At 45.6% G+C, this 20,961-nt stretch overlaps 1 protein-coding gene across 4 annotated transcripts in view; it reads right to left on the bottom strand.

The window, feature by feature from the left end:
* FAT3 (FAT atypical cadherin 3) overlaps positions 1–20,961 on the bottom strand; it is a 1,063,130-nt gene that overhangs the window by 997,829 nt on the left and 44,340 nt on the right. The window lies entirely within an intron of this gene.

Genomic DNA, 20,961 nt, shown 5'->3' on the forward strand with positions numbered 1-20,961 from the left:
AATGCCCATTACTGCGCATACTTCTTACCTAAGAAATCAATTAGACTACAAAACGGAAAATGTCACCATATAATTACAAAACAGCCATCATTTTACCAGGTTACCTTCTTGTATAAACAATTGCATTGTACAGAGGTGAGCCGGTCCTTTCTGTTTAACGTTGCTCAATTTGTTTTGCTGACGATCAGCAAATTTCTAATTGCCAGCTGCTAACCGGAATCCTCTCCAGCCATTAACATTCCCTAAGATAATAACTTCCCATTCTGCGATGGCACATTGACTTGCCTTGAAACTGTTTTCAAAGTTTCCTTCCAATTAAGATTCAAGGCACGTCCACAACGCAACTGCATAACCAGCATTGATACAGACAATAGAAGACCGAGGACAGCAAACTCCCTCAAATTTATTTTCCGAATCGCTCTAGCTTCACTATCCTCACATCTCAAAGGGGGATTTTTTTTTTCTTGACAAGTACACATCATATTTTTGGCAACGAGCCCTTGACAGTAAGTTCAGTTTAGCTTTTCCTAGCTTTATATAGCAAAGTCAAAGTAAATGAAATGACAAAAGGCTGACATTCTATCAGAAGCCTCTCCGTCTCACTATTAAATGAACTGATTTTTCTTAAACCGATTCTTTCAAGGGTATTCTTCTGATTTCTGCTTCTAAATATATTCGTTGGTTTTTCTGTGGGTGATGCGTTCAGAACAATTTCTTGATGTGCTTTAAGTTGATCATGACATAGGGGAATCATACGTCATGAGCAGGGATGTATTTACCGAAATACACAGAAGAGATGTGCCTAGAGATCGTCCATGGAGGTGGCGGCAAAAATATTATTTTACCACCACTTGGCTTCTGCTCAAGTTTGCACCATCTTTAAATACTGTCCTTGCTTTCTTTTTTTTTTTTTTTATTTGCACTAACAGTTAAAGAAGAACTATACCCTCCTCTGCTTTACAGCCAAGGAAACATATAGAAAACATAGAATGTGTCGGCAGATAAGAACCATTTGGCCCATCTAGTCTGCCCAATATATCTGAATCCTATGAATAGTCCCTGGCCCTATCTTATATGAAGGATAAAATGTTGAGAGTAGGGGAAGAAGAGATTGGACTTTATAGGCACCAATATAAAATAGTATATTCTTTATTAGAAAATTTACAAAAACACATAAATGATAAACCACAAAAAAGGGACATATAAAAAGAACAACATGTCATATACGTCAATAATTACAATTTTCCTTTTTTTCCCCCTCTTTCCCCTCTCCCTTCCCCCTTTTTTCCCCTCTATCCCCCCTCCTCCCCCTCCTTCCCCACCCCTCCCTGTCCCCTTTTCATTTCTGTTTAACTGGTTCAAAGTTTAAGACATCACTGTTGGATACATCCAGTGTAAATATCCAATATTATGTACCTTACTGTGGCTACTATAAATGTTTGTACGGATCGACTGCACCATGCCCATGTGTTTGTGACACTATTGTCCAATACATGGTCAGGTTGGCATTTGATTTATTATTTATGACATGTACCCTAGATGTAATTAGTTAGGATTCACTGACATTTTCAAGTGCCCCGTTTTTCCCAGGTCATGCCAACGGCGCACTTGCCATATACATTGTTGTTTTCTCTTTATTCTTTTTCTTTCTGTCGGGGGTTCATCTCTGTCTCCCTTTCCCCCGCCTTCCTATTAGGTTATATTTCTTTTCTTTTTACTATTTTGTCCTACCTCAGCATCCTTTTCTCTATTTCCCTATAGGAAGGCGCCGTGCGTATGGGGGTGTGCACACCGTCCCGCTGACTGCTCGGAGCCGACGTACGGCCGGGTAACCACGCCCAACGGTTGACTGCCAATCGGCGTTCCCGCTGGCGTGGACAGGAGGAGGCGTTGTGGGTCAGCTGACCCACAAGGGCTCCCTCCCCGTGTCATGACGCGGCCAGTTTGTTGCTGGGTCACCATGGTGACGCCTGTGGCCCGCGCATGCGCGGGAAATACCGGCCGGGGTTGATGACGTCACACGTTTGACTCATCACCCGGGACCACTGTCTTTAAATAGAGCGCGTTATTCGCTCTAAAACATGGCGGTATCCCCATCCGGGGGGGATACACACACGGTCGCTGTAGTGGCAGCATTCACAGCCTGAATATACCTTGGTAAGTTTACATGCTTCTCTTGGGCTATCTATCTTCCTACATGGTGGTTTATTGTGCTTACTACTCTCAACCTTTACAGGTCTATAGGCACGTGAGGTTACTTACCTCACTGGTCTGTGTTTTGGGTCTGTGGGCCGGGGCTTTTTTCCCCATTCGGCCGCCACACATCACCTCCTCATGGGACCACACCTTCCATGATAATAAGCCAATACCTTGCTCTGTACTTATGTGAGTATTGCCTCAACTGGCCCCATTAACTCCTCTACTTTCTGTTTTATCACAGCTTGGTGTTTTGTGGCCACCCACCATAGTGGGGATGCCTACCTTCACCCTAGGCACCTTAATCTTCATCTATATCTTGTTGATGCATGTTGCCATACTCTCTCGGAATTTCTCTTTTTATCTACCATCACTACTCCCAACAGGCAATATATGTGATACTAATCCTTGTATTAACTTGGGGTCTTCTATAACTATATTTATTTAGTTGCACGGAGGTGAGGTGTTGGACAACTATCCTCACCCTAGTTTCCCTTCCAATTTTACCCATTCTCAGTTATTGTTCATCACATTTATTACATCATCTATTTCAGGCTATTTGAAGTTCTATATCCTATGATAGGTTTGACAATTCTACCAGGCTCCTTGCTCCAACTACAGCGCACCGATCCCCCTCGTTATTACTCTTTCTAGCCTTTATGGCCTGATTCATCATAAAGTTCTTTCACCTGTAATATTTTTCTCAGGTATGTATTCTGTTTAGTATATCGTTGCCGTTTTGCTCATCCTTTTAGATATACCCCAGTCTACCATAATATCAAGCCTTGGTCCCTACGTCTGGCTCTATGTCTCCGGGCCTGGCTAGCACTCCTAAGCATTCAGGCTCCTTTCTTTCCCCCCTCTTTTCTTCTTCCTACTTCTCCTTCTCTCCTTTTTCATTGCTTTTTCTTTTTCCCTCCCCAGTTCACTTCTCCCCTTTCTTCTTTCTCTTTTCTGCCTGCCACCCTGCCCTCTTATTCTTACTTTCTTTCTCTACTTTCTCTTGGTCCTCTGCTGTGACAAGGGTATGGCATGTAGCCTCAAATGTAATCATGTGTTGACTGATTATTAGACCTACTCAGTCACGACTGTATAATAACTCGTTTTGTGTTTTTTAAAAATGTAAACGTTGTGTCTTTACATAAGAATGCTCATTGTCATTGCTTTGTCCTTATGCAGATGTTTGTCTTTACCATATGCTCCAGAAGAAGCTTAATAGGTTAAGCGAAACATGTAGAGCAGCTGGGATTCAACCTAACATCTGCATCTACTATGTACAGACGACCCTTTGGAGACGGCTATCCCTTCTCCAGGGCCGCCTCATGAACACTGGTCATCCTTGTATCACCTGTGAACACTGTATAATAACCAATACCTGATAAGGCTATGTGATTTGCACTACTTTTTGGAGGCTCTGCCGCCGTATTGTAATTATTGACGTATATGACATGTTGTTCTTTTTATATGTCCCTTTTTTGTGGTTTATCATTTATGTGTTTTTGTAAATTTTCTAATAAAGAATATACTATTTTATATTGGTGCCTATAAAGTCCAATCTCTTCTTCCCCTACTCTCAACATTTTGTTAATTAGGATGTGGCACTTTTTAGTTACCTTCTCTTTGGTGCGCCTAGACATCCTGCGACCTAGGAGCGCACATATCTAATTATTCTTATATGAAGGATAGCCTTATGCCTATCCCATGCATGCTTAAACTCCTTCACTGTATTTGCAGCTACCACTTCTGCAGGAAGGTTATTCCATGCATCCACTACTCTCTCAGTAAAGTAATACTTCCTCATATTACTTTTAAACCTTTGCCCCTCTAATTTAAAACTGTGTCCTCTTGTGGTAGTTTTTCTTCTTTTAAATATGCTCTCCTCCTTTACCGAGTTGATTCCCTTTATGTATTTAAAGGTTTCTATCATATCCCCTCTGTCTCTTCTTTCTTCCAAGCTATACATGTTAAGGTCCTTTATCCTTTCCTGGTAAGTTTTTACCTGCAATCCATGTACTAGTTTAGTAGCTCTTCTCTGAACTCTCTCTAGAGTATCTATATACTTCTGGAGATATGGCCTCCAGTACTGCGCACAATACTCCAAGTGAGGTCTCACCAGTGTTCTGTACAGCGGCATAAGCACTTCTCTCTTTCTACTGCTTATACCTCTCCCTATACATCCAAGCATTCTGCTGGCATTTCGTGCTGCTCTATTACATTGTCTTCCCACCTTTAAGTCTTCTGAAATAATTACTCCTAAATCCCTTTCCTCAGATACTGAGGTCAGGACTGTGTCAAATATTCTATATTCTGCCCTTGGGTTTTTACGCCCCAGGTGCATTATCTTGCACTTATCCACATTAAATTTCAGTTGCCAGAGTTCTGACCATTCTTCTAGTTTTCCTAAATCCTTTTCCATTTGGCGTTTCCCTCCAGGAACATCAACCCTGTTACATATCTTTGTGTCATCAGCAAAAAGACAAACCTTACCATCGAGGCCTTTTGCAATATCACTTATGAAGATATTAAACAAAATTGGTCCCAGTACAGATCCCTGAGGTACCCCACTGGTAACATGACCTTGTTCTGAATGTTCTCCATTGACTACAACCCTCTGTTGTCTGTCACTCAGCCACTGCCTAATCCACTCAACAATATGGGAGTCCATGCTCAATGACTGCAGTTTATTGATAAGTCTTCTATGTGGGACAGTGTCAAAAGCTGCCATCTTGGCCTCTGTTGATCCGCCATGGTGCTGCACTAGGGTTGCCACCTCCTCCTTATAAACCAGGACACACATTAATTACACAGGTTCTGTAACTGATTAAAGTGGTAATTAAAGAACTAATTGAACAGGTATCGATTTCAAAGACAACCTCCTCTAGCCACATCCTATTGTAAACAAAGAAGGAGGTGTGTCCAACACCTGCTGCCGCCGCGTGACACGGAGGCGTGTCCGACTTCCTCTGCCACTGTAGCCCTTTGACCACATAACGACCGCCCACTGCAGTTTTACTGAGGCAGGCAGCCACTTCTGGGCAAAGCGACGTTATACTACGTCGCTCGCTCAGGAGACTCTAGGGGGCGAGCGCGCGCCGCTCTTTAGCTGGGGAGCCAGTGCGTGCGACCGGCGGCTCCGATGGCCACTTCGCAGCTAAGAGAGAAGGACAGACGCCTGATGTAAACACAGCCATCTGTCATTCTCCCTGAAGTGATCAGAGGCTATGTGATCCTGCTATATAGGATCGCATGTCTCTGTGATTACTTCACAAGCCACGCCCCCTGACAGCTAGAATCACGCCCCTAGGGACACATTTAACCCCTTGATCACACATACTGTTAAACCCTTCCCTGCCAGTGTCTTTTTTACAGTAACAGTGCATATTTTTAGCACTGATTACTGTAGTAATGTCACTGGTACACCCAAAAGTGTCAAAAATGTCAGTTGGGGGTCCGATCTTTCCGCCACAATCTCGCAGTCCCGCAAAAAAAAAAAAAAAGCACATCGCCGCCATTAATAGTAAAAAAAACAAACAATAAAAATGACATAAATCTTTCCTGCAGTTAGTAAACACAATAACTTTTGCGCAAACCAATTAAAATATGTTCTTTGCAATTTTTTTTTTTACCAAAAATATGTAGCAGAAAACAAATTGGCCTAAAATGTTAAAAAATTTTGATTTTTACATATTTTTTTATTGAGAATTTCATATAGCAGAATGTGAAAAATATTGTTTTTTTTTTTCAAAATTGTCGCTCTTTTTTTTGTTTATAGCACAAAAAGTAGAAATTGCACAGGTGATCAAATACCACCAAAAGAAAGCTCTGTTTATGGGAAAAAAAGAATGTCAATTTCATTTGGGTACAGCGTCATATGACCGCGCAATTGTCCATTAAATTAACGCAGCGCCGAATCGCAAAATAGGGCCTGGTCATTGAGCAGCCAAATCCTCCGGGGATAAAGTGGTTAACCGGTTGCCGACTGCCGCAAGTACATATACTGCGGCGGTCAGCCCCGACCAGGCAAAGTGACGTACCTGTACTTCACTAGCCTGTCACTAGCTTGTGGGCCAATAGCGGGCGAGCGCGCGCCCGCGGAAGCGCATGCCCGCCTGGCTCGTTCCCTAACAAGTCAGTGCGTGTGACCGGCGGACCCAATGTCAGCTGGTCATTCGTGATCGTGCGCCGTGAAGGGAGAAAGGCAGGTGGCTAATGTAAACAAAGCCGCCTGTCATTCTCCCCTGTGTAAAAATGGAGATCACACGGTTCTACTATGTAGGACCGTTGATCTCTGTTCTTACACCAGTAGCCATGTCCAAGCACAGTTAGAAACACGCCCCTAGGGACACACTTAACCCCTCCTTCCCCAATAAAGTTAACCCCTTCCCTGCCAGTGTCATTTTTACAGTAACAGTGCATATTTATAGCACTGATTACTGTAGTAATGTCACTGGTACCCCCAAAAGTGTCAAAAATGTCAGTCAAGGGTTTGATCTGTCCGCCGCAATGTCGCAGTCCCGCAAAAAAAAAAAAAAAAAAAAAAATCGCAGATCGCCGCCATTACTCGTTAAAAAAAAAAAAAACAATAAAAATGACAAATCTTTCCCTTAGTTAGTAAACGCAATAACTTTTGCGCAAACCAATCAAAATAAGCTTATTGTGATTTTTTTACCAAGCATATTTAGCAGAAGACAAATTGGCCAAAAATGTTAAAAAATTTTGATTTTTACATTTTTTTGGGATGGAATTTCATATAAAAAAATGTGAAAAATATTGTTATTTTTGCAAAAATTGTCGCTCTTTTTTTGTTTATAGCGCATGATCAAAAAATCGCACAGGTGATCAAATACCACCAAAAGAAAGCTCTGTTTGTGGAAAAAAAAAAATGACGTCAAATTTGTTTAGATACAGCGTCACCGCTTACTTTCAGAGACAGACCTGTTAGAGCCCCGCTCTCCTCTATGGGAGATCGGATGAAAACTGACCGCCTGTTTTCATCGGATCTCATCCAATCCGATCCTCCAGATGAATGGAAAATAGGGTTTCCATCCATCTGGATTTCATGGACAGGATCAGATCGGATAGCAGCGGGTGTCAGCGGAGATGTCACCGCTGATATCCGCTGCTCCATAGGGCTGCATGGAGCATCCCATCAGGCCCTCCTGAAAAACTGATGGGAAAGCCTGTGTGAAAGGGGCCTTAAAGGAATGAGGTGGCAACCCTATGCTGAACATGTGATCAGTTATGACACCAGCCATTTGATGGTTTAACAGTTTGGTTGAGAGTACAAGCAAATGTGACAGTGAGCAATCACAGCATGTTTAACCACTTAAGCCCCGGAAGATTTTACCCCCTTCCTGACCAGGGAGTTTCTTGCGATTCGGCACTGCGTGATTTTAACAGACAATTGTGCGGTCGTGCGATGCTGTACCTAAACGAATTTGACGTCCTTTTTTTCCCACAAACAGAGCTTTCTTTTGGTGGTATTTGATCACCTGTGCGATTTTTACTTTTTGCACTATAAACAAAAAAAGAGCATAAATTTTTAAAAAATAACAATATTTTTCACAATAAACGTATTTTGATTGGTTTGCGCAAAAGTTATCGCGTTTTACTAACTAAGGGAAAGATTTCTGTCATTTTTGGTGTTTTTTTTTTTAACGAGTAATGGCGATCTGCGATTTTTTTTGCGGTACTGCGACATTGCGGCAGACAGATCGGACCCCTGACTGACATTTTTGACACTTTTGGGGGTACCAGTGACATTACTGCAGTAATCAGTGCTATATATATATGCACTGTTACTGCAAAATGGCACTGGCAGGGAAGGGGTTAACTTTATTGGGGAAGGAGGGGTTAAGTGTGTCCCTAGGGGCGTGCTTATAACTGTAATTGGCAGTGGCTTGATGTGTAAGAACAGTGATCAACGGTCCTACATAGTAGAACCGTTTGATCATCATTCTTACACGGGGAGAACTGATAGGCGGCTTGTTTACATTAGCCGCCTGCCTTTCTCCCTCTCCACCGACGATCGCCGAGTGACCGGCGGGCATCGGGTCCGCCGGTCACACGCACGGACTTCCAAGAGAACGAGTCGGGGCGGGCGCCCGCCCGCTATTGGCTCACAAACTAGTGACAGGCAAGTGACGTACCGGTACGTCACTTTGCCTGGCCAGGGCTGACCACCGCAGTATATGTACTTGCGGCGGTCGGCAACCGGTTAAAAAACCAAAGAATAATTCAGTTGGTTGCAGACTGGTCGGTAAGTTGAGCTTAGAATTTTCTTTGGTTTTGTTTGACATGCGTCACCCTTCCAAGTGCTCCTTGCTGCAAAGGCCAGTTATAGGTAGGGGCAATGGCCATTTGTTTGTAGCAATCACAGCATGCCTGGAATGTAACTGTTTTTGGGAAACCATTGAATCACTGGGTTTAGTTCTGCTTTAAAACTAAAATCTAGGTATGACAAATTGGAAGGCGGAGCCTGGAGTTGTGGGAGGGGAGGAGCCGCCTATTTAATGTCGGGCCCCCACCTCTTCAGGGCTGCCGCAGGATTAGTCATACCGCCCACCACTGCCCTTTTTTTGACAATATTCCTTTCTCTTCCTTCCTTCTTGGCGGGGCCTCTTTATTTTACAAGCCTGCCCAAACAACGGTTTTGGCACGCTACTACTGTAATGTCATGTTCTCCATCTCGACTCTATTTTCTGACCACAAATTGTACATAGTTACATTGGTCCAGTATGTGCTATACCTGTGGGATCCCTGTTGAAGCTGGAAATCACTATAGTTGGCACCACTACTACAGTGTTCGCTGCTACCTTCCAGAGGTCCTGTGCCAAGAGGCTTTCCTGCTACTTACTGAGCTCAGGACGTCGCCTGCTTAGCATGGGCACCATTCAGGGAAAACTTTTTATTCTCTCAATTAATTCAAAGCATTCTCTGATTGGACTGGATGAAGATCAGGATGTCACCACTCCTGTCTTTACCTCGTCCAATCAGAAGACACTTTGCATTCATTGAGAAAATGCAAAGTGTTTTCTGAATGCTGAGCAAGTGACATTCTGTCTTCAATAAGCAGCAGGGCAGATGCTCAGCATGGGACCCAGAAGCTGGTGGAGATCACTGAAGTAGCAGTGTCTACTACAGTAATTTCAAGCTTCCATAGGGAGTCAACAGGTATGGCGCATACATACCTACATTGGTCCAAGCTGGACAAATAGAACAATGTAAAAATTGCCATACCTAAACTTTAGCTTAAAATTTTTAGAACAAGCTTTCAGGGTGTAACCTCTTCTGATAAGGTGCAAGCAGTACTGCCTGGTACCCCCAAAAAGCTTGTCTAGAAAATTTAGGTTGAAGTTTAGATATGGCAATTTTTACATTGTTATATTGGTCCAGTTTGAGCCAATGTAAGTATGTACGTGTCATACCTGTTAGTGCACATAAAAAAGTATCGCGGATAGTACTCCACAGTGTTGTTTCAAGTAAAGGGTACAACTACAATCACCCTAAATTGGAAGTAAACCTTCCTATTGTTTTCAGTCAAGGAAGCTCCCCCCTTGCCTTCTGTTTATTCTGTAATTGCCATGCTTCTGCACATGTGATCAGTTATGACACCAGCCATTGAATGGTTTGACAGTTTGGTTGAGAGCACAACCAATGTGACAGCTAGCATTTCCGGCATGCCAGGAATGTTAACTGTTTTTTGAAATGATCAAATCAATGGGTTTACTTCCGCTTGAGGTTGCTCGAGATTGCAATTAGACGTAAGCAATTGCAGGTCAAACAAAATAAGGCTTCTTTCACACGGTCCGCCTCCGCAGGCGGATCCGTGTTGCTCAGCGGGGATCGATCCGCAATCCCCGCTGAGCCGGGCGGATGACAGCTCCGTCTCCGCTTGCAGAGTGGAGAGGGAGGTGTCTCAGCACCCGCTGCCCTCTATGGGGGATCGGAGGAGAGCGGACCGCTTGTCCGCTCTCATCAGATCCGCTCCGCTCCGATTACTGAACGGATGGAAAAATAGGGTTTCCATCCGTCCAGATTTCAGCACAGGATCGGATGCGGATGGCAGCGGGTGTCAGCGGAGGTGACCTCCGCTGACACCCGCTGCCCCATAGAGCTGCATGGAGGATCCGATCAGATCCGCCTAAAAAACTGACAGGCGGATCTGATCGGACCGCCCGTGTGAAAGAGCCCTAAGGCTCTTGGAAGCTTTGTAACACAAGATCTACTCTTCACAGGTCAAACGTTTTCCACCTTTTAAGGCCATCCAACTATTTTGTGGAACTCCAACCAAAACATTTTTCCTAGGTTTGGGCTGATGAGGGAAGGTGTAACAGTAGTCAACGTCACTGTAAATGAAAGACAGACACTATATGTGGGGTTTGTTATTGTTAAGTGCCTGTATCCCATTGTTCTATTGTTTCTGTCTGCCTTGGGATCAACCTATTATGGGATGTATATGTGTATGTGGCTTAGCTGCTAGAGGCAGGGCCGGGACAAGGGGTGGGCAGGAGGGACGGTTGCCCTGGGTGCAATGGTTTATTGCAGGGATGGGGGGATCCTTGACCCTAACCCTAAGGGAAGGGAGGGGGGGGCGCAGTTTGGTATCCTTGCCCTGGGTGCTGGATGACCTTTTCCCGGCACTGGCTAGAGGGGAGGGGGGTGATTTCTCCAGCAGCCCTTCCTAAAGACTGTCTACTGTTGGAAAGTTGAATATACCTGTGTGTCATGTTACGGAATGTAGTTTACCCCGCCCTGTGTCATTATGCAAAGAGGAGGGGACTGTCCCCTGAGTGTATATCTCTTTGTGCCTGTGTTTGATTAAGCAGTCTTATGCTTCTTACAACCCTACACTGATGTCTCGACAAGTGACTGGGTGGGCTAATGGATCTTGGATCGTGCTGGTACCAGGCAAGGGAAGCTTTTACGGCAGACATACTCTTCTTGAGTACTGGGTCCGTCACAGAAGGGTTAGAACCTTTAAAAGGTTTTATTTCTGTTTGTGTCTCCTGTTGGGGGAGATTCAATCTTAAGGTGGTTTAAAGGCTCAAGGTTTTTTACCTTCATGCATAGAAAAAACCTCCTTCATGTGTAGAAGCCCCCCTAATACTAATCTAAGCCCTATTTCGATCCAGTGATCTGCACTGGGGCCTTCCAGGGACTCTCCCTCCTCATTGGCTGAGACAGCATTGTCTCCTGCTGCTGTCAATCACAACCAGTGAGCCAATGAGGAGAGAGGGGGCGGGGCCAAGCCACAGCTCTATGTGAATGAGTCTGCTTGGGTCCCCCCATTGCAAGCTGCTTGCTCTGGGGGCACTCTGCAGAAGGGAGTGGCCAGGAGCGCCAGTAGGGGACCAGAGCAGAGGAAGATCAGGGCTGCTCTGTGCAAAAGAACTGCACAGAGCAGGTGAGTATGACATGTTGGTTATATTAAAAACAAAAAAAAAAAGCTTTTAATGTCACTTTAAGCTGGCTATATGATGGCAGATTTTAAACATTTGTACAAAAAATCTTGTCAATACAGAGACAATGTCATCAGAGACTCAATAGATGTTGTTCAAAAGTACACCCAAAAGTGGAACTTGCTAACCCCCTGACATGCCACATTTGGCATGTCATTTTTTTTGGGGGGGGGGGGGGATCGGGTATCTAGATTTGACAGGTACCCGCTCCCACTTCCGCTCAGGCCGCCGAGGCGGCTCGAGCGGAATTTCTTCTCTCCCCCTCCCTCCCTGCAATCTTCTGGGACATGTCACAAATCCCAGAAGATTGCCGGCCAATCACAATGCACAGCGCGACTCGTGCATGCTCAGAGCGCACCCGGCTGTGAAGCTGCAAGCTGTCACAGCCGGGTGCCCACACTGGAGATGCCGGCGCCACCGAGAGGAGAGAGAGAGAATCGAGGCTTCGGGAGGCCGCATCGCTGAATCATGGGACAGGTAAGTGTATGTTTAATTAAAGTCAGCAGATACACTTTTTGTAGCTGCTGACTTTTAATAAAAACAAAAATGAACCACAAACTGATCTGAATTTGGTTTGAGGAGGATTCGGCAAACTTTCGTGAAGCTTAGCTGCTAAGCCTGAGTGCCGGTTAACATTTGTGCGATGCGGGAACGCTGCGAATATGCAGCGTGATCCCGCATCCCATCCGCAGCACAGGCAGTTCACACTTCCATATGCGATACGCAGGGGATGTCAATTAAAAGTTAACGACACCCCCACTAGTGTGAACCTCAATGCAATCCGATTCTGCTGCGGATAAAAAAAAAAAGCCTCGTGCGAGTTTATTGCGGATGCGGTGCGAATTCAGCCATACAAAGTGTATTTAGAAGCAGTGCGCTCTGAATTACATGCGATCTCTGCAATCGCACAGATGTGAACCGGGGCTTAACCACATTAAAATCAATTGCAGCTGAATGTGTCAAAATAAAAATGTCCATTTTCTGGGTTGATAGGCAAAGGGATGTAAAAAAAAAATAGCATGGGGGTAGGTGGATACTGCCCTGGGTAACATGTACCAATGCAAAAAAAAAATAAATAAATAAAATTCAATTTGTCCAGGAGCAATGGTTTTTTTAAAATTGTAAAAGTGAAACATTAAAAATACCCAAAACCTTTAAAAAGCATGCCTTGGGGGTGCCCTAATCCTGCCACTGAAGGGGTGCATCTCTGTGATGTACAGAAAATGATGCAGCAGCGCTGACATTTACAAAGGTAAAAAGTGTTAAAAATTGCCAGCAAAAGACATTTCATTGTCGGCTTTTATTTATTTTTCTTTTTTAAAGCACACAGACCCCTTCAAGGGTCTACTGTGAATTTTGGGGACCTTAGCGGGATCTTTGTACTGTTTTTTTCTTTGTAAATGCCACTTTGCTATATCACACCCTACAGCAAGAATGCAAAAAAAAAAATAAATGTGTAATGTTCTCTCCAAAACAGATTGTAGATTTGAAAGAGGTTGTAAAGCCTTTTTTTAAAAAAATAACAAACATGGTATATATACCGACTCTGTACAATGATTTTGCACAGAGTAGCCCTGAACCTCCTCTTCTGGGGTCCCCTGCTGGCGCCCTTGGCTCCTCTTCTTCTCTGTGCACACAAAGCAAGTCACTTACATTGGGGCACATGTGCAGGCTCGATCCTGAGCCAGGCTGTCTGCATCCATAGACACACATGCACACAGGCCCAGAGTGGGACAAAAAAATAGGCCAGGGCTAATTTTTCCAGGGACCCGAGAGGGAGTTAGGGATTTGTGGGGTGGCTGGTGACCGGATATTCAGAGTTGGTCCTCCACACTGTAAAGTACAGGGGACACTGTGATATAAAGGGGGACTGCACTGTAAGGGGGCACTGTAATGATTACAGTGCCCCTAGCAATCATGCCCCCCCCCCTTTTAATCTCTGCTTACTGTGCAGATCTCCAGCTCCTCCTGTCCCTGCTCCCTCATCAGAGTCTGCACAGTCCCCCTTACATCAGAACCCACACAGTCCCCCTTACATCAGAGTCTGCACAGTCCCCCTTACATCAGAGTCTGCACAGTCCCCTTACATCAGAGTCCGCACAGAGGCCCCTTACATCAGAGTCCGCACAGTCCCCCTTACATCAGAGCCCACACAGTCCCCCTTACATCAGAGCCCACAAAGTCCCCCTTACATCAGAGCCCACACAGTCCCCCTTACATCAGAGCCCACAAAGTCCCCCTTACATCAGAGCCCACACAGTCCTCCTTACATCAGAGTCTGCAGAGTCCCCCTTACATCAGAGTCTGCACAGAGGCCCCTTACATCAGAGTCTGCACAGAGGCCCCTTACATCAGAGTCCGCACAGTGCCCCCTTACATCAGAGTCCTCATAGTCCCCCTTACATCAGAGCCCGCACAGTCCCCCTTACCTCAGAGACCACACAGAGTCCCCCTTCAGAGAGCAAAACAAGGGTGAATGCTCGAGCACAGAACACAGACACCGCATGCGATTCGCACCACATTGTTGTGCAGATCACATGCGGTGTCTGTGCGATGCAAATTCAGCCATACAGTTTTATGGCTGAACTCGCATGCCATTCACACTAAAATGCTGCAGGAATCTTCCCCCCCCCCCACCTCGCACTGGAATCGTGTTGCATGGGTGTTCACACCCAATGCGATCCGATTCCTGTCCAAATTCACAGTTTGAACTGCGTTCTGTGAACCAATCTAGCAGTGGTTCGCGGACTGCAATGCGAACTGCCTATGGGGGAGATGCGAGGCAGGAACACGAACTAGAATCACGCTGGTTCCCGCATCACAGCATTGTGAACCCAGGCTTAGGACTATCAAATTGTTTTCCGATTCCTTCATTTTTAATGAATCACACATCAATCAGATAATAAAATCAAAATGGAGCTCCAGAAAAAAAAAAAAGAACGGCAGAGCTATAGAGGATCATTTGCTAAACATGAAACAGTCCCATCCTTGGGTACTTGAACTCTCAAGGGTTGGGTGCCCAGCTACTTGTGTGACATTTATGGTCCTTGGTGTTATGCTACAAGTTCCTCAACAGCTGCCTAATTTTACCTGATTTTCTTTCTTCGGCAGTTCTGCAAAAACCCATAAAACCATCTTGGTTTCCCCAGATTGTACGATGAGCTTATTATGCAGGAGAAAGCGTCTGGATTAATCGCAGATTGCAAGAGCTGCAGGGCAGAGATCCCTTCTCCCCAGTCCCGTCCTTGTCTCCTGTACTCCTCATTATTCATGCGTTTCTGTGTACGCATACATTGTTCTGAGATGCTATGTACACTGCCGTGACTAGATTAATCACTGCCTGGGTCCCATCGGGATTGCTGGGATATTTGTAGGAAGCTCAATTCCCTGGACGATAAAGTGGAAGAACAAGACAGTTCTGTTTATCAGCGCTACAAAAAAAAAAAAAAGGTATTTTCCGCTCGCCTTCCTATTTATGATGTAATAATGGCTTTTAATTAAAGACAAAGTCCAGACTAATGTAAAAACATGCATTTGGTCTGTGTACGTGTTCATTGAATAACTGTGTGCAAATGACTAATCTTTTTTTATATTAAAAGGAAATTAGAGTATTCCCAGAACAGGTTCTGGTATTACTGTAACATTAACCTAAAGTTAATTTATTCAATGAGAGTTTCAGGTTTTATATGCTTGCTGTTCCCTATTTTTACCATTATATTTCATATAGTGAATTGTAAGTGCTCCCTCTAGGGGCCATCAGTAAATCATGAAATGGGATTGGCAATTTCTGCTTAAAGTTATAGGGTGACAACACTCTCTCCCTCTCAGCTGTACTCCTGTGTTGTCACCCTGTCACACAGGCTTTCCATGGAGAAGGGGACCCAACAAACATCACACAGGAATCTTAAGGAAAACCACCCTGAGAAATGTCCTGCAGCCAAGGCTGGAGTACATATAGACGGGAAGAGGCTGCTGGAGATCAGCATCACTGAGATGCAACAGCGGATGAAAAAAAGATGACATTTTTAAAAGGGTCGCTTGAAATTTTATCTTGGGCAAGCATGCAGCTAGTGAAGACTGACCTGGAGCAAGCATGCAGCCAATACAATCTGACCTGAAGCAAGCATGCAACTAGTAAAGACCAACATGGACCAAGCATGTAACCAGAGAGTCTTAACGGCAACATGCAGTCTGACCTGACGCAAGCATGCAGCCAGTGAAGTGTGACCTGGAGCAAGCATGCAGCCAGTGACGTGTGACCTGGAGCAAGCATGCAGCCAGTGAAGTCCAAAATGCCTGGATTTTAGTCCTGAGTGTTTGGGAAAAGAATTCTCAGCCCCACCCCCTCCTACTGACCTGGAGCACACATGCAGCCAATGAAGTCTGACCTGAAGCAAGCATGCAGCCAGGGACGTCTGCCTGCAGCAAGCATGCAGTCAAGGACATCTGCCCTACAGCAAGCATGCAGCCAGTGACGTCTGCCCTGCAGCAAGCATGCAGCCAGTGACGTCTGCCCTGCAGCAAGCATTCATCCACTGACGTCTGCCCTGCAGCAAGCATTCATCCACTGACGTCTGCCCTGCAGCAAGCATGCAGCCAGTGACGTCTGCCCTGCAGCAAGCATGCAGCCAGTGATGTCTGCCCTGCAGCAAGCATGCAGCCAGTGACGTCTGCCCTGCAGCAAGCATGCAGCCAGTGATGTCTGCCCTGCAGCAAGCATGCAGCCAGTGATGTCTGCTCTTGTGAAGGCATACAGCCAGTGATGTCTGCCATAGAGCAAGCATGCAGCCGGTGACGTCTGCTCTTGTGAAGGCATACAGCCAGTGGAGTGGGACATGGAGCATCCATGCAGCCAGTGACGTCTGACCTGGAGTAACCATGTGGCCAGTGCAATCTGACTCGGAAAAAGCATGCAGCCAGTGACGTCTGCCCTGGAGTAAGCATGCAGCCAGTGATGTCTGCCCTGCAGCAAGCATGCAGCCAATGATGTCTGCCCTGCAGCAAGCATGCAGCCAGTGACGTTTACCTTTGGAGCAAGCATCTAGCAAGTGACATTTGCTCTTGGGCATGCATGCAGCCAGTGCAGTTGGATCGGGAGAAAGCATGCAGCCAGTGCAATCTGACCCAAGAGCAAGCATGCAACCAGCGATGTCTGCCCTAGAGCAAGCATGCAGCCAGTGACGTCTGACCTGGAGTAACCATGTGGCCAGTGCAATCTGAACCGGAGTAACCATGTGGCCAGTGCAATCTGACTCGGAAAAAGCATGCAGCCAGTGACGTCTGCCCTGGAGTAAGCATGCAGCCAGTGATGTCTGCCCTGGAGTAAGCATGCAGCCAGTGATGTCTGCCCTGGAGTAAGCATGCAGCCAGTGATGTCTGCCCTGGAGTAAGCATGCAGGCAGTGATGTCTGCCCTGGAGTAAGCATGCAGGCAGTGATCTCTGCCCTGGAGTAAGCATGCAGCCAGTGATGTCTGCCATAGAGCAAGCATGCAGCCAGTGATGTCTGCTCTTGTGAAGGCATACAGCCAGTGGAGTCAGACATGGAGCATCCATGCAGATAGTGCAGTCCAACTGGAAGCAAGCATGCAGCTAGTGAAGTCTGATCTGGAGCAAGCATGCAACCAGTGAAATCCAAAACGCCTGAATTTCCGTCGCTTGTTAAAATAATAGTCAGCCCCTCTTCCATGTAGCTGTACATGTTCTTTATGCCCTCTACATTCATAGACATTGAGAGAGCCATAGTAGTCCCTATTGTTCCTCACTTCTGGCAGCACACCTTGTCTCACTCCTGCACCCGCAATGAACATTCCAATGCTTACAAAAATATGCAAAACATTTTAATGATTTTGTGTGCGCCTTCCAAGTGTGGGATTTGCGAGATCGCTTACAAGATACAAAAAGTCTCTTTTCCCTTTATTACAAAGCGGCACATGCTGGGACTCGCTCCTCGGTGGAAGCGCCTTCTACTCTGTGTAATTAGGCAGATCTGGGGAGATGGATTGACAAAATAACACAAAATGACATGTTGTTAGATGTCACATGAAATGCCTAAATCATGTTGTGACATAAAATAAAAATACTTGTTAAAACGCACCCGATATTTAAAGTGTACCTTTCTCTACGGAAAACAATTGCTCTTTGCCTTATTGCATCCTTTCTTCCACTGATGGCTTCATATTGACCCTCTGAGCAATCGCTGGGGTGTGATGGAAAAAGCTGCAGAGTCTGCTTCTCCTAAGGCAGTGACAGAATCTTATCATATAAACCCTAAATTGTGCTGCGCTTCACTAATATCAAAATAAAATAAACTAATACATAACATCCATCACATTAATGTCCGAAAAACAGCGTATAACCCATAATAATGTTACATTATTATTATACAGGATTTATATAGCGCCAACAGTTTGCGCAGCGCTTTACAATATGAGGCAATATAGTAAGACCCCTTTCACACGGGCGATCCGATCCGCCTGTCAGTTTTTCAGGCGGACCTGATCGGATGCTCCATGCATCCCTATGGGGTAGCGGGTGTCAGCGGAGACATCTCCGCTGACCCTGTGAGAAAGGGGCCTTACAATACAATTCAATACAGGAGGAATTAGAGGGTCCTGCTCATCAGAGCTTACAATCTAGAAGGGAGGGTCAAGTGAATCAAAAGGCAATAACTGTGGGGGATGAGCTGATGGAGAAAATTGAAAGTACGGTTGTTAGGTGTGGGTAGGATAGGCTTCTCTGAATAGGAGGGTTTTCAGGGATCGTCTAAAACCTAATAGAGTAGTAGATAATCGGACAGATTGGAGTAAGGAGTTCCATAGGATTGGAGAGGCTCTGGAAAAGTCCTGGAGGCGATTATGGGAGGAGGTGACGAGGGGGCTAGAGAGCAGGAGGTTTTGAGAGGAACATCTCCGCTGACCCCGTGTGAAAGGGGCCTTACAATACAATTCAATACAGGAGGAATTAGAGGGCCCTGCTCATTAGAGCTTACAATCTAGAAGGGAGGGTCAAGTGAATCAAAAGGCAATAAATGTGAGGGGTGAGCTGATGGAGAAAATGGAAGTATAGTTGTTAAGTGTGCGTAGTATAGGCTTCTCTGAAGAGGAGGGTTTTCAGGGATTGTCTAAAAGCTAATAGAGTAGGAGATAATCGGACAGATTGGGGTAAAGAGTTCCATAGAATTGGAGAGGCTCTGGAAAAGTCCTGGAGGCAAGCATGGGAGGAGGTGACGAGGGGGCTAGAGAGCAGGAGGTTTTGAGAGGAACATCTCCGCTGACCCGGTGTGAAAGGAGACATCTCACATGACCCCGTGTGAAAGGGGCCTTACAATACAATTCAATACAGGAGGAATTAGAGGGTCCTGCTCATTAGAGCTTACAATCTAGAAGGAAGGGTCAAGTGAAACAAAAGGCAATAACTGTGGGGGATGAGCTGATGGAGAAAATGGAAGTACGGTTGTTAGGTGTGGGTAGGATAGGCTTCTCTGAAGGGGAGGGTTTTCAGGGATTGTCTAAAAGCTAATAGAGTAGGTGATAATTGGACAGATCGGGGTAAGGAGTTCCATAGGATAGGAGAGGCTCTGGAAAAGTCCTGGAGGCGATTATGGGAGGAGGTGACGAGGGGGGGGCTAGAAAGCAGGAGGTTTTGAGAGGAACATCTCCGCTGACCCCGTGTGAAAGGGGCCTTACAATACAATTCAATACAGGAGGAATTAGAGGGCCCTGCTCGTCAGAGCTTACAATCTAGAAGGGAGGGTCAAGTGAATCAAAAGGTAAATAACTGTGGGGGATGAGCTGAAGGAGAAAATGGAAGTACGGTTGTTAGGTGTGGGTAGGATAGGCTTCTCTGAAGAGGAGGGTTTTCAGGGATTGTCTAAAAGCTAATAGAGTAGGAGATAGTCGGACAGATTGGGGTAAGGAGTTCCATAGGATTGGAGAGGCTCTGGAAAAGTCCTGGAGGCGAGCATGGGAGGAGGTAACGAGGGGGCTAGAGAGCAGGAGATTTTGAGAGGAATGAAGAGAGCGATTAGGTTGGTATTTTGAGACTAGGCTAGTGATGTAGTATTTTGAATTAAATTGGTTGGGTGAGCGGAAGCCAGTGGAGGGATTGGCAGAGAGGAGTAGCGGACACTGAGCGATTGGAAAGGTGGATGAGTCTGGCAGCAGCATTCATGATGGATTGAAGGGGGAATAGCCTATGTAGAGGTAAGCCAAATCAAAGTGCCGTTATATAACAAAAATTAAGATAATAAAGTCCAGGAAAATATAGTCCATATGATTAAAGAAATTGCGTGCCTCTTTAAATCAGGGATGCTCAAACTACGGTCCTCCAGCTGTTGCAGAACTACACATCCCATGAGGCATTGTAAAACTCTGACATTCACAGACATGACTAGGCATAATGGGAATTGTAGTTCCTAAACAACTGGAGGGCCGTAGTTTGAAGACCCCTGCTTTAAATCATTCCTTGTGCATCCAACAAATAGGTGACCTGTGCTCCCTCCACCAGATGTGCCGTCACCTGGGATATATGACCCTACAAGTAAAGTGGTAGTAAACTCTGCTATGTCATTGCCTACAGGTAAGCCTTTAATAAGGCTTACCTGTGGGTAATATGAATACCTCCTAAACGTGGACTTTTTAGGAGATATTTACCCTGAATTCAGCTAGTTACATCACCGAGGCATACGCTCTGAAGGTCCAGCATACCTTGCCGGACCTTCAGAGCTTTGTGCCGGAACCAAGGGCTCTTTGGTCAATCACATAGACAGAGCAAGCGAACCCGGAAGAAAGACGGGGGGGGGGGGGGGGGGGACATGTCAGCCTTCTCAAGAAGAATAGCCCAGCGCTAAAGGACTTTGTTCCAAAGTGAGCATTTCATAATGTGCTCGTATACTATGCAAATTAGCACACTATGCAATTGCCGTACAACCGTTTTAAGTATGGTCTACATAAGCTTGCGTCCCTCTCAGTGGACTGAAAATGTGCATTACACACGCCTGACCCTTGGGCTCCGTACATTACGCTCCTGATCCTTAAACTATGTGCATTACACACCTGACCCCTGCACTCTATGCATTACCCACTCCTGACCCCTGAACTACATCAATTTCCCACTCATGACCTGTCAGGAACTCTCTGCCATTCCCCTATGCGCACTAAAGTGCACAGACGCAAACTTTTCCTTTGTCCATTTAATGGCAAACAGGCATTTTCCAATGTGCATGCGTGTGCGCGGCGGCCGTGACTCAAGGCCGTTCACCCATGCGCGCAGGCGCATGCGCATGCGCACGTAATGCCCTTTTAT

This window comes from Pelophylax lessonae (genome assembly GCF_965119305.1).
Source record: "Pelophylax lessonae genome assembly, chromosome: 2".
Classification (NCBI taxonomy): domain Eukaryota; kingdom Metazoa; phylum Chordata; class Amphibia; order Anura; family Ranidae; genus Pelophylax; species Pelophylax lessonae.